The following is a 12137-nucleotide window of genomic DNA, read 5'->3' as shown; positions in this document are numbered from 1 at the left end:
TGACTTCATTTTCTGCCCTGGTTCTTTTCTTCTCTCTCCATCTCTCTCCCTCACATCTTCTTGCTTGTGTGTTCTTCCATCAGTCTTCATCCTTCACCACCGTAACCATGGTGGCAGATCCAGAGATGTGTGAATAAAAAAAAGAAAAAAAAAAAAGGGGGGGGGTGCTCTGCTCAATGCCACAGGCTGTGTCGCTGCACGGAAGGAACGAGGACAGCTTGGCAAAGCCCATATTCGGCTAGTCATGTTTATGTTCAAATAATGCTATGACTTGTTCCTGGAAGATTATGGGGTTGATTCCCAGGAAGCATAAATGCTGTATACCTTGAATGCATCTCCAGATTTAGATCAAACCTGCCCGGTTTATAGTTACAGCTAGTACAGAAGGCTAAATGTACGATATGTTCTTCAATGTCTTCTGTATTTCAAATTGTTTGCGTTACTCCCTGTGGAACTGCAAAACCCCCAATTGTAAAGACTTTGAATTAAAACAACAAATATTGACAGCCTGTGTGTGATGTGCAGATGGCTCGATCTCTTGGGCTGCCAGAAACAGTTGGTGCCTGTGCATTCTCAATCGAATATAAAGGATACTTTCCTTGTATTCCAAGCACCATCGTTTCTGTGCGATACGTGCTTGATGGAGGCATTTAAGCATTTCATGTTTGTGCACCCGCACTATCTCTCTGAGGACGTTTCCATGGTAACAGGTCTCATGGTTCTGCATGAAGAGTAGCTGGAGAGGAGGGGCTGTTTTGTGCTTTAAAGATTGAATGTTAAAGCAAGGGCTCCGGTGAATCTCACGCCGGAGACTCCATTACCGGGAGAGTTACTGTCTGAGATGGTAGCCGCCCTCTCTAGTCACACAGAGCTGTGACTGTATTTGTAACGCAAAATTAATTACCCCCTAATCAGCATTCCTTGTGTTGAGTTCCATCTGCATGACTTAAAATATTCAGCTTGAGGTTCATTGAGTTCACATTCGAGTCAGCTTGAGGTTCATTGAGTTCACATTCAAGTCACTCTTTGGTCTTGATTTCAGCTCCATTCTGAGAGACTTGGTTTATTCACTGAATAAGAGAAGTAAGCATAGATGTCTAGCCTTTCAGATTAAAATGAGTAAAACTGGGACTGCTCCACCACCGGCTGTCAACAACCTCTCAATTAGGCACATTCTGTGTTTGCGCCATGGGCATTTGGCATCCCGCTTGCTTGTGCAAAAGTAATGTCTGCCGCAAAAATAGATAGAACTTTGGGCGTTGGAATCCCAGTATGGTTTAACGTTTCAATTCTGCAAAAATCTGGAGCTTTTGCTCCACCTGATATTGGGTGTGCACTTGACTCGATTGAGATTTGTTTACTTGTATTTTCAATGGGTCAATTGTAATGTCTTATGGTTCAATCTTTGCAGATTTGAACCAGCAACCTTACAGTTAGCAGCCATAAGCTATAACTATTACACTCCATCAACCATCATATCTAGTAGTTTAATAGCACTTAGGGAACCAATTATTGTGTGCACGAAAGTATGCTAATTGTTTCTTTCGTCTTACTAAACATCAGATTCTACAACATAAGCATCTCTTAGCCAGTAGGTCCGGAGCATCCATGCGATTTATTAAAGCTACTTGACAAAAGTTGACGTTCATTGGAAAATGTTGGAGTTTAAGGTAAATTAAGTAACAAATTTGGTAATGTTTGTTGAATGGCAAGACATATATGGTCATGTGTGTTTAACATGGTGGCCAACATGAGAGGGTAACCTGCATTGTGTAGTCTAAAATTGGTTTTCTAGGCCTCTGACATAATTAAAGCCTACTGAGCTCACCATTTGTTTCTTTAATTGTAAAGGAGAGTTTGAGTGGGGGAAAATTGCTTACCTTAAACGATTAGCTCACTTTCAAATCAAAATTAACCCAAGCTTTACTCACCCTCAAGCCATACTAGGTGTATATGACTTTCTTCTTTCTGATGAACACAGTCGGAGATATTTTAAATATCCTGACGCATCCAAGCTTTATAATGGTAGTTAGTGGGACCAACAAGTATGAGCTGAAGAAAGTGCTTTCATCCACATCCGTCCATCATAAAAATACTCCACACGGCTCCACAGAGTTAATAAAGGCCCTCTGAAGTGAAGCGAAGCATAAAAAAAAAAAATCCATATTTAACAAGTTATGAAGTTAAATATCTAGTTTCCGCCAGACTGCCTTCCATATTCAACGTACGAAGAAAGTGTAAACCAGCTCATACTCGTTGATCCCGTTCACTGCCGTTATATAGCTCGGATGTGTCAGGATATTTATTAAATATCTCAGATTGTGTTCATCAGGAAGAAGAAAGTCATATACACCTAGGATGGCTTGAGGGTGAATATAGCTCGGGGTTATCTTCATTTGAAAGTGAACTGATCCTTTAAGGTACAATTCCTAGTCTCAACTTTCTATATGAGCCATGCTGGGGTATGCTTCCCAAAAGCATCGTTAGCCAATTATAGTCGCAAGTTCCGTTGATCTCTGTTGGTAACAACAGAACTTGGGACCATAGTTGCTTTTGGCAAACGCACCCCTGGATGACGTCAATTTTTTTTTTAGGCCAACCCAGAAGGAAGCCCTTGACTTGAATTATCTCTTTTTTTTTTTCTTTTTTTTTTTTGTCATTTAAATTTTTTTTATTTAAACTTGTTGCACAAAAAAAAAAAAAAAAAAAAAAAAGACAGCAAAATTATATCTCTACTTGTTTTCCAAATAATTCAGAAAGCTACCTCATCTCTGATTGAAAGCATAGGTGGTGTCCATAAGTTTTGCCAGCATTTGTTCACATGATGCATTAGAAGTCATACGCTCAATACAATCCTTGAAAGAGGGAGTTCTTCCAATTTCACAGCACCACTCTGGCATCCAACAACAGCTAGACCAGCCTACGCTTGAGATATTTCCTTCCGTAGAACAGTTTTGTCTCCAAGAAGACAAAATCTTGGAGAGCAAGGTCCATCCACTTTTCAATGGTCTGAATGACTCTTGTCCAAAATGGAGCCAACAAATGACAATCCCACATTAAGTACTGTGAAGATTAACTTGACAAATAAAACGGCCTTATATGAATTTAGAAGCCTAAATACAATGGCCAGAATTAAAAGCTAAATTTAGACTACAAACAAACTACACTACAGATACACAACTTTAATATCACCTCCTCTAATCTTCCCACAGCTCTTTCAATCTTTATTTAAAATAAAGAAGTTGGAAAGTTCCAATTATCCTAGCTTGCAAAAGTGCAAGTATAAACACAACGAGGCTGTAAAATGGTCTAGTGATTAGATGCGTTTTCTTCTTCTGTGTGATGATGTTTATTGTCCCTGACAACCACTGTAGCCCAATTAACCACATTAGCAAATGGAGTAAAACATGCTTTATTACCAGTGTATTTTATGTTGTAGAATAAAAAGAAAAGATCTTGAGCTTGTGTTTTATTCCAGGCATTTAACCAAAAACTTGTTAAAAAAAACAAACATTGGAATCATCCCAAATTAAACACATCTGAACCAGCTAATCATGCTCTTACTAGGCATACTAGAAGCTTCCATGCAGGTATTTTGAGACAAGTGGGAGCTAAATTCTTCAAGACAGTGGCCCTCTATTCTGTCTCAGTTGCTGAAGTCACACGGCCAGATGAAACAATACAATAATTATAACCAAAGAGATCTTCCAGTGTTAAAATGTTTTTTTGGAAGCATCTCTTGATCGAAAGTGTTAGATATTGTACCCTTATAGTTTTGCTCAATGGTTCAAAATACCAGACATTGATAAGCTTGTGATGGTCTGTTTTTGTTTATGACTCATTGTAGTTTAGTTTCCCAACTCACCGCCTGAGTCATGCTCTGTGAACACGTCATGCTCCTCCCAGAAAAACACATTTCTTTCATTTTTGATGGGTGAGAGCAAGAACATGACACCCTCTTAGCTAAAGAAGATTCTGGGATTGAGTAATGTTTTCCTGGAGAGGTTCTTTTGCCCTGAAGTTCTGTGCTGGACACGTGAGAAGTGCAGGTGGGACCTCCAGCCTGCCTGCAGAAAAGAAATGACATCCAATGCTACGCTTCCAGCAGGAGATTGAACTTGTGCCGCAGTGTTTAAGTGTAAAGGTAAGTGTGAAGTCTTTCTTTATGGCTGTTAATTCACCATGTTTCATGGCCTCATTTTTCTTGAATTACCCTGTTGCTCTCAGTTGCATGTTGGTGTAAATCTGTTTTTGGTTATTTCTTGCATGTAGGAAAATCAGGAAAACAAAGAGATGGACTGACTTCATTCCACACATCTGGAGCACTAAAGGTCAACCATATTCCTTAATGAAATACATTTACGTAATCCCATCCAGATACTCTGATGGCATTTCCAATAGTCACTCGCATAAATTTCATAAGGAGCCGGGAACCAGCTGTTGGCATGTCTGGAATCCACTAAACCAGTAGTCTTTCAATATTCATTACAATTACCCTGTGTTCCTTTCACCTGGATTTCTTGTGGATGTGACAGGTTGTTGATTGGTGAGCTCCGGTGCGGGTGTTGGAGGAACTCATTAAAAATGGAAGCTGTGAAAGTAGGCCAGCGGTTTACTGATGTGGAGGCAATGGGTAAAGAGAAAGAAAAGCAGTTCCCAGTTCTCCATCGCTTATCCCATGTCATTGTCTTCTCTTGGTCCATTCTCTGCATGAAGAGGTTGGTATCTCTCTTTTCCCAATTACTACTAGTAAAACAACATCTCATACAAACAACTTGCACTGTTAAGAGTGAGAATTAAAGCCTTCTCTGTTTTGAGTGCCTTGAGACAACAGGAGAATAGTCACTGCATTATTTATCACTGCTCTAAGATCTCCAAATATTGAAGCCAGTTTCTTTTTTTGAAGCTGATGAATTAAGTTTAGTTCTGGGTCTGCCAAAGGTCAAATTTTGTTGTATAAATTCCTTCAAGATGAGGGCTACTTACCATATCTGTTTACTTAAATGAATTTTCTTGGTTCAAAACGGCATCTATGAAGTGGTCATTGTGATTTTGCCAAGTAAGAAATGTTCCTGGATCAACAACATTCCTGTCCAAAAATGTAGTCCTAAACCTATCCCTACCCCTAAACCTACCCCAACTCATAATTTCTCTCTAAAAAGAGGGAAATGATGGCTGAATAACACTGATGTAGAAGCACCTGGATGTAAGCCTAAACTTGACATAAACTGTGAACTTGTCCCTCAAATCTGATTGGAATGTTATTCCGGGATCAACAAAGATGTTTATTCACCATGAAATGCTGTTGATGAAAAATAACTTCAGTAGAACATGGTGTTAGCAAGCGTAATGGGTTTTATTCATGATGAAACTGATAAACTGTATACCATGAATGCAATGTATGTCTCTTTCCGAATACATCAATGTAAATAAAAGGGCCGATTTCCCCGAAATGCGCTTTTGCATTTAAAAACGTAAGATACAGGGTATTGGAATGAGGAAAAAAATGGGAAGTCTTGAGATGCGTTTTAACTTGAACACAGAGTTTAGAAAGCCATTATTTGTGCACGGCATTGAAAAAGATGCAAGATTAACGGTTAAAGACGTCATTTTAGGGTGTATTTACATAGAAAAAGAATGGGAGGGCAATGCATTGTAATGCAAAAAAATTGTAAATTGTAAATGGCTCCTAAGAATTGTTAGAATTTCCAGCAGACCAGAGAGAACGTGTAGATTTCTTTGCAAGAAACATTCCAGCAGATTCTGCCTGATTAAGATATGACGGGAAGGCAGATTTAAAAGAATGCCTTGTCCTTGATGGGGGGACTAATGGATTTGCCTCAGTAAAAAGAAATATGAATAAGCCAGAGTTTCAGACTTGGCTAATTATTATAATAATGTGAACACCCGGAAACATGCTTAAAGCTCTAAGCTGCCCTTTTGATTTACATTTGCCTCCTAATGGATTAAGTAAGTGCAGTTAGCAAGGTTTTGTTATTGATTTATACTTACTAATTGGGGGGAAAAAACTGGACACTATTGCCAGAGCAGACCAAAATATTAATGAACACGAGTGAAGTGAACTTATTTGACCATCCTCATTTTCTGAGTATTATAATCTGCATATGGCAAGGCTGAATGCCCTTTAGCTGAACAAAAAGTGACAAACATGCCATTGTGCTTTGATTGTCTCATTACCTTCATTCCCAATTATCTGAAACCTTCATTAGAAGCTTTAGCGTGTTACATAACAATGGACTTTATTGTTTTCTCTGCCATTTTGTGACTTAGTGAGAGTTAATATAGGCATCTGTTTAGCTGCGTGGGCCATTGCTGGCAACAAGACTGCACCGCGCAGGACGAAAAGATCTGTTTAATTTGTTTCGTGGTATTTGTATATGGAAAAACGACTGTGTATTTTTTGGTTTAATGTACATACGGCCTGTACTGTTGGCGTTTTGCAGCAATTAAACCTCGTTTTGCTCTTCTCATATTTGTCCTTAACATTTTGCCAACTAGTAACAGAACGCAGCACTGCTTAACACTAGCACTGTTGAAATTGGACTGCAATATTCCTACAGTCCAATATTGAGATTCCACTCTCCAGTGTTCTGCCAAGTGTCTATTCAGTAAATGGTCTGTGTACCATGTGCCACGATTAGCTTGCAGTGTGTACCGTGTTCTATTCCTATTCAAGTGTCTTTATTTGTTCTAAAGTCTGCGGTAGGAGCATCATAACAGCCTCTTTCTCCTGCTGTCTCTCTTATATTTGATGTCACCTCTCCTGCCAGCCTCATTGGTTTAATGCCACAGCTAAAGCACACTTAGCCTGCCTGTATCAGCCCGTTCCCATTGCTGTTGAGTCTGACATCTGGATCTGACAGGCTTCTGATTGGTTATGATTCACATAAACCATATGTTGTCCTTGCTGGTCTGTCATCATTTGTTCCCAAAAGGAATTTGTTTCTTGCCTGAAGATTTATACCTTAAAAAATTTCAATTTTTTTCAATTTCTCATTAACTTAAATGTATGCAGTTAGCTAACACTTTTATGTAAACGCTTTGTTGTGATTGAGCTCAGTTCTGATTTGATTTTCAAATATGACTGTCTGCATGTCATTTTGTAGGTGTAGTCAATATCTGATATATATATATTTGTTGCCATAGTAATGACTAAAGTGTCAGCATGACGCCAAGAGGCTTTCTTTCGCATCAGTCAAGAGTGGCTGTCAGTATGGCACAAGCAGACAGAAATCTGGATGTTTTACATTATAATATTTATAATATTTTACACATTGCTGCATATACTGCATTTAAAACCATCCACTTTTTCACTATTGAATAAATAGCAAATTTCTTAGAGTTCAGATTATAGCAAAAAAGAGAACAAAAAATAATGCATTTGAACACTAATCCGAAAGGACTATTTAGAATGAAATGTTTCCAAATTTTTAATTGGATTTTTTTTTTTTTTTTTAATGTATGTGCACACTGAGCAAAATATTTGCAACAATATCAATATGCTGTTGTATATTAGATTTTTTTATTTATATATATATATATATATAATATAATATCAAAGTCAAACCAAAAATTATTCAGACATTTTTGATATTTTTGATATATTTTTACTAGTGGGTGCAGGACACTGTAGTTCATTTATGTAAGTGAGGATAGCAAAATAAAGTCTACTGAAATGTTATACCCAAAAATTCTTCATACAGTGGACTACCAGTAAAATTTATAATTTGGAACCGAAAATTATTCAGACACTTTGACCTGACCATGTTTTGACCTAATTGACATCATAATTGACTGACATAATTAAGATTAATTTTTTTCTGACAGTTTAACTCTGAGATCTTGTTATATTTTATTACCATTTTTTTTTATAGTGAATAAACTGAATTAATGAATACAATGTTCAAGGTGTCTGAATAAATATTGGTTTGACTGTTTGTATGTTTGTGTATGTAATTATGTATTTAAAACATTTGCACTACCATTCAAAAGACAGGGGTCAGTATGTTTTGTTTTTGTTTTTTTTCATGAAAGAATCCTGAAAAAAATGATTGTAATAATATTCACAATATTACTGTTTTACTGTATTTTTGATCAAATAATTGCTGCCTTGATGAGCAGAAAAGACTTCTTTCAAAAACGGTAAAAAAATCTTACTGACCCTTAAAATATGTAATGTTCCTTGAGAATTTAAGTCTTGACCGTGGCATTGCTAATGCTGTGCAGGGCCACTTTTTGGAGAACAGCCTGTTCATATTGTTTCCATTTTTCTGCTCAGCATATTGGTACATAAATGGAACGGAGTGATATCATTGATCATCATGCTAATCCACACTGCTGTGATTCAGGCTTGTCAATAAATGCATGGAACCAGTGATCATGTTCCTGTAATCTGTTAATATGGTATTAATATGTCACCACTCGCACAAGTCAACATGAGTGTGTATGAAATAAACACACTGTCCGCTGTATAGCAATGGAGCACAGCCGAGAGAGCGAGCATTCAGGGAGCACAGACGGGGGGATGGGCCACTGCTGATGGTGGTGGGGAGGGGGGCTGCACAAACAGTTTAGTTCTGCTCTGGTTGGCAGCATATAAGCCTGTATGATCCAAGCTCCAGCCTGTCCAGAGCCAGGAATAGCAGCAGTGTGCTAATGGCACTTGAATAAAGGGAAATAAAAGTGCTGAAGAAGGTGTAGGAGAAAACGGAGGAGGGGCTTAGATCTGTCACATGGCCAGAGGAACTGGATTATAATATATCTTGCATATAGACTGTGAGTTTATATGTGAATGTAAATCTGAGGGAAATACATCAGGAGAAAGTTTTTACCTGCCAATAAAAACAGACTCCTGAACAAAGTAGTTTGTTTTCATACCTCATACATATAACTGATCTAATTCTTAATACTGGAGGTAATATGATATTGTTTTTACGTTTTTTGAAACCAAAACGTCATTACCACCCTGCAAAGTTGTTGTGGGTGGTTGCCATGATATTGTTATGCAGTTTCTAAATTGTTCTGAATAGTTTCCAGGATAATGCTGGGTGTTTATTAGAGTGTGGCTTTTAGGACGTTGCTATACAGTTGCAGGGTGCATCTGGGTGGTTACCAGAGTGTTGCAATGTGGTTGCTAAGGTGTTCTGTGTTGCTTGCTTTTAGGGTGTTGCTATGCAGTTGCTGGGTTCATCTGAGTGGTTACTAGAGTGCTGCTACCAGGGTTGTTTAGGTTTTCTAAGTGGCTTTTTTCTTGTTGCTATGTTACATAGTAGCTTGTTGTTATGTGGTTGCCGAGCATATCTGAGTGGTTGCCAGGGCATTGCAAGGTGTTTACAAGAGTGTTGCTATGCGTTTACTAAGGTTTTGTGAGTGGCAAGACCAGTGCTGCATCAGAAATCACGTACTGTCTGTGTAGGTACTACATTTGAATTTACTTCACGACTGTTGAAAAAGTATACTGTATATAGTACATATATGGTTAGTATGAATGAAATTTGGAAAATTCTTCAGAATCTTGGCGGAAGTAGTAGGTCATTCAGACTTTTCACCTACTGTTTTTCAAATACTATGTACAAACCCGATTTCAAAAAAGTTGGGTCACTACAAATTGTGAATAAAAACAGAATGCAATGATGTGGAAGTTTCAAATTTCAATATTTTATTCAGAATACAACATAGATGACATATCAAATGTTTAAACTGAGAAAATGTATCATTTTAAGGGAAAAATAAGTTGATTTTAAATTTCATGGCATCAACGCACATCTCAAAGTTGGGACAAGGCCATGTTTACCACTGTGTGGCATTCCCTCTTCTTTTTATAAGTCTGCAAATGTCTGGGGACTGAGGAGACAAGTTGCTCAAGTTTAGGAATAGGAATGTTGTCCCATTCTTGTCTAATACAGGCTTCTAGTTGCTCAACTGTCTTAGGTCTTCTTTGTCGCATCTTCCTCTTTATGATGCACCAAATGTTTTTTATGGGTGAAAGATCTGGACTGCAGGCTGGCCATTTCAGTACCCGGATCCTTCTTCTACACAGCCATGATGTTGTAATTGATGCAGTATGTGGTCTGGCATTGTCATGTTGGAAAATGCAAGGTCTTCCCTGAAAGAGACGACGTCTGGACGGGAGCATATGTTGTTCTAGAACTTGGACATACCTTTCAGCATTGATGGTGCCTTTCCAGATGTGTAAGCTGCCCATGCCACACGCACTCATGCAACCCCATACCATCAGAGATGCAGGCTTCTGAACTGAGCGCTGATGACAACTTGGGTTGTCCTTGTCCTCTTTAGTCCAGATGACATGGCGTACCAGTTTTCCAAAAAGAACTTCAAATTTTGATTCGTCTGACCACAGAACAGTTTTCCACTTTGCCACAGTCCATTTTAAATTAGCCTTGGCCCAGAGAAAACGCCTGCACTTCTGGATCATGTTTAGCTATGGCTTCTTATTTGACCTATAGAGTTTTAGCTGGCAACGGCGAATGGCACGGTGGATTGTGTTCACCAACAATGTTTTCAGGAAGTATTCCTGAGCCCATGTTGTGATTTCCATTACAGTAGCATTCCTGTATGTGATGCAGTGCCGTCTAAGGGCCCGTAGATCACGGGCATCCAGTATGGCTTTCCGGCCTTGACCCTTACGCACAGAGATTGTTCCAGATTCTCTGAATCTTTGGATATTATGCACTGTAGATGATGATAACTTCAAACTCTTTGCAATTTTTCTCTGACAAACTCTTTTCTGATATTGCTCCACTATTTTTCGCTGCAGCATTGGGGGAATTGGTGATCCTCTGCCCATCTTGACTTCTGAGAGACACTGCCACTCTGAGAGGCTCTTTTTATACCCAATCATGTTGCCAATTGACCTAATAAGTAGCAAATTGGTCCTCCAGTTGTTCCTTATGTACATTTAACTTTTCCGGCCTCTTATTGCTACCTGTCCCAACTTTTTTGGAATGTGTAGCTCTCATGAAATCCAACATGAGCCAATATTTGGCATGACATTTCAAAATGTCTCACTTTCAACATTTGATATGTTATCTATATTCTATTGTGAATAAAAATATAAGTTTATGAGATTTGTAAATTATTGCATTCCTTTTTTATTCACAATTTGTACAGTGTCCCAACTTTTTTGGAATCGGGTTTGTATTCGAGCATACTATTTTCGCCTACTGTTTTTTGAATACTAAGTATTCAAGCATACTACTCTATTGGCATACTGTTTTTTTGAATACTAATCAGACATACTACTCTTTTGCCGTACTGTTCACGTAATATATATTAGGGAAGTATTCGATTTCATATGTAGCGCTAATATGCCACACATGTTCTGAAAAGTGAAGCCAAAACATTTCAGTCGCCCCCTGGTGGCTGGCTGCAGTATATGTCATAAACCCCACCCTCTCATGTAACTGAATGTGATGGGAGTGAAACTAAAAAATTACACTTCAAATACTTTATTTTTCAAAGATGGTTTCTGTCATTTTTGATAGTCATTACACTGATTTAAGTTCAAGTGTTCATTTTACAAATAAGTTTGGTTTTAGTTTTATGATGCTATAAAAACCAGGTGTAATGTCATCATTGAAAGCTGTGCTTGCAAGTGAGTCTGCAGGAGTATGGGCGGGACCTTGATACCGCGGCTCCACTTCACGATCACGACTGCACAGACTCAAGCTGCATCCGAAATCATGTACTGTTGAGTAGGGACTACATTTGAATTTAAATTAACTTCACGACTGCTGAAAAAGTATGTTCTATATTGTACGAATGCGTGTAGTATGAATGAATTCGGACTAGGGATACAAACGCATACAAACTAAGAGTTTAAGTTTGGCTAATATATGTGGGTTTACTGTGTGTAATTATTATGTATAAACACATTCATGTATATATTTGAGAAATATTTACAAGTATATGTATTTATATTTTTATATAATTTATATTATATATAAACACAATTATTTTGTACATAAATAACATATTTCTCTTAAATATATACATTAACTTGTGTATTTATATATGCATATTAATTACGCACAGTACTCACACATATATTATGCAAACTCAAACTTTTATTTTGTATGCGATTAATCGTTTGACAG

At 37.9% G+C, this 12137-nt stretch overlaps 1 protein-coding gene across 1 annotated transcript in view; it reads left to right on the top strand.

Moving 5' to 3' along the window:
* The first annotated feature begins 4585 nt into the window (after nt 1–4585).
* Nucleotides 4586–12137, top strand: part of cspg5a (chondroitin sulfate proteoglycan 5a) — a 55452-nt gene continuing 47900 nt past the window's right edge. The window contains exon 1 of the mRNA XM_067396426.1: nt 4586–4718. The gene's annotated coding sequence lies outside the window, so the exon portion shown is untranslated. The remainder of the gene's footprint in view (nt 4719–12137) is intronic.

The sequence above is a fragment of the Chanodichthys erythropterus genome, chromosome 2 (genome assembly GCF_024489055.1).
Source record: "Chanodichthys erythropterus isolate Z2021 chromosome 2, ASM2448905v1, whole genome shotgun sequence".
Lineage (NCBI taxonomy): Eukaryota > Metazoa > Chordata > Actinopteri > Cypriniformes > Xenocyprididae > Chanodichthys > Chanodichthys erythropterus.
Note: the sequence above shows the minus strand (reverse complement) of the source record. Positions and strands in the feature narration are given on the sequence as shown.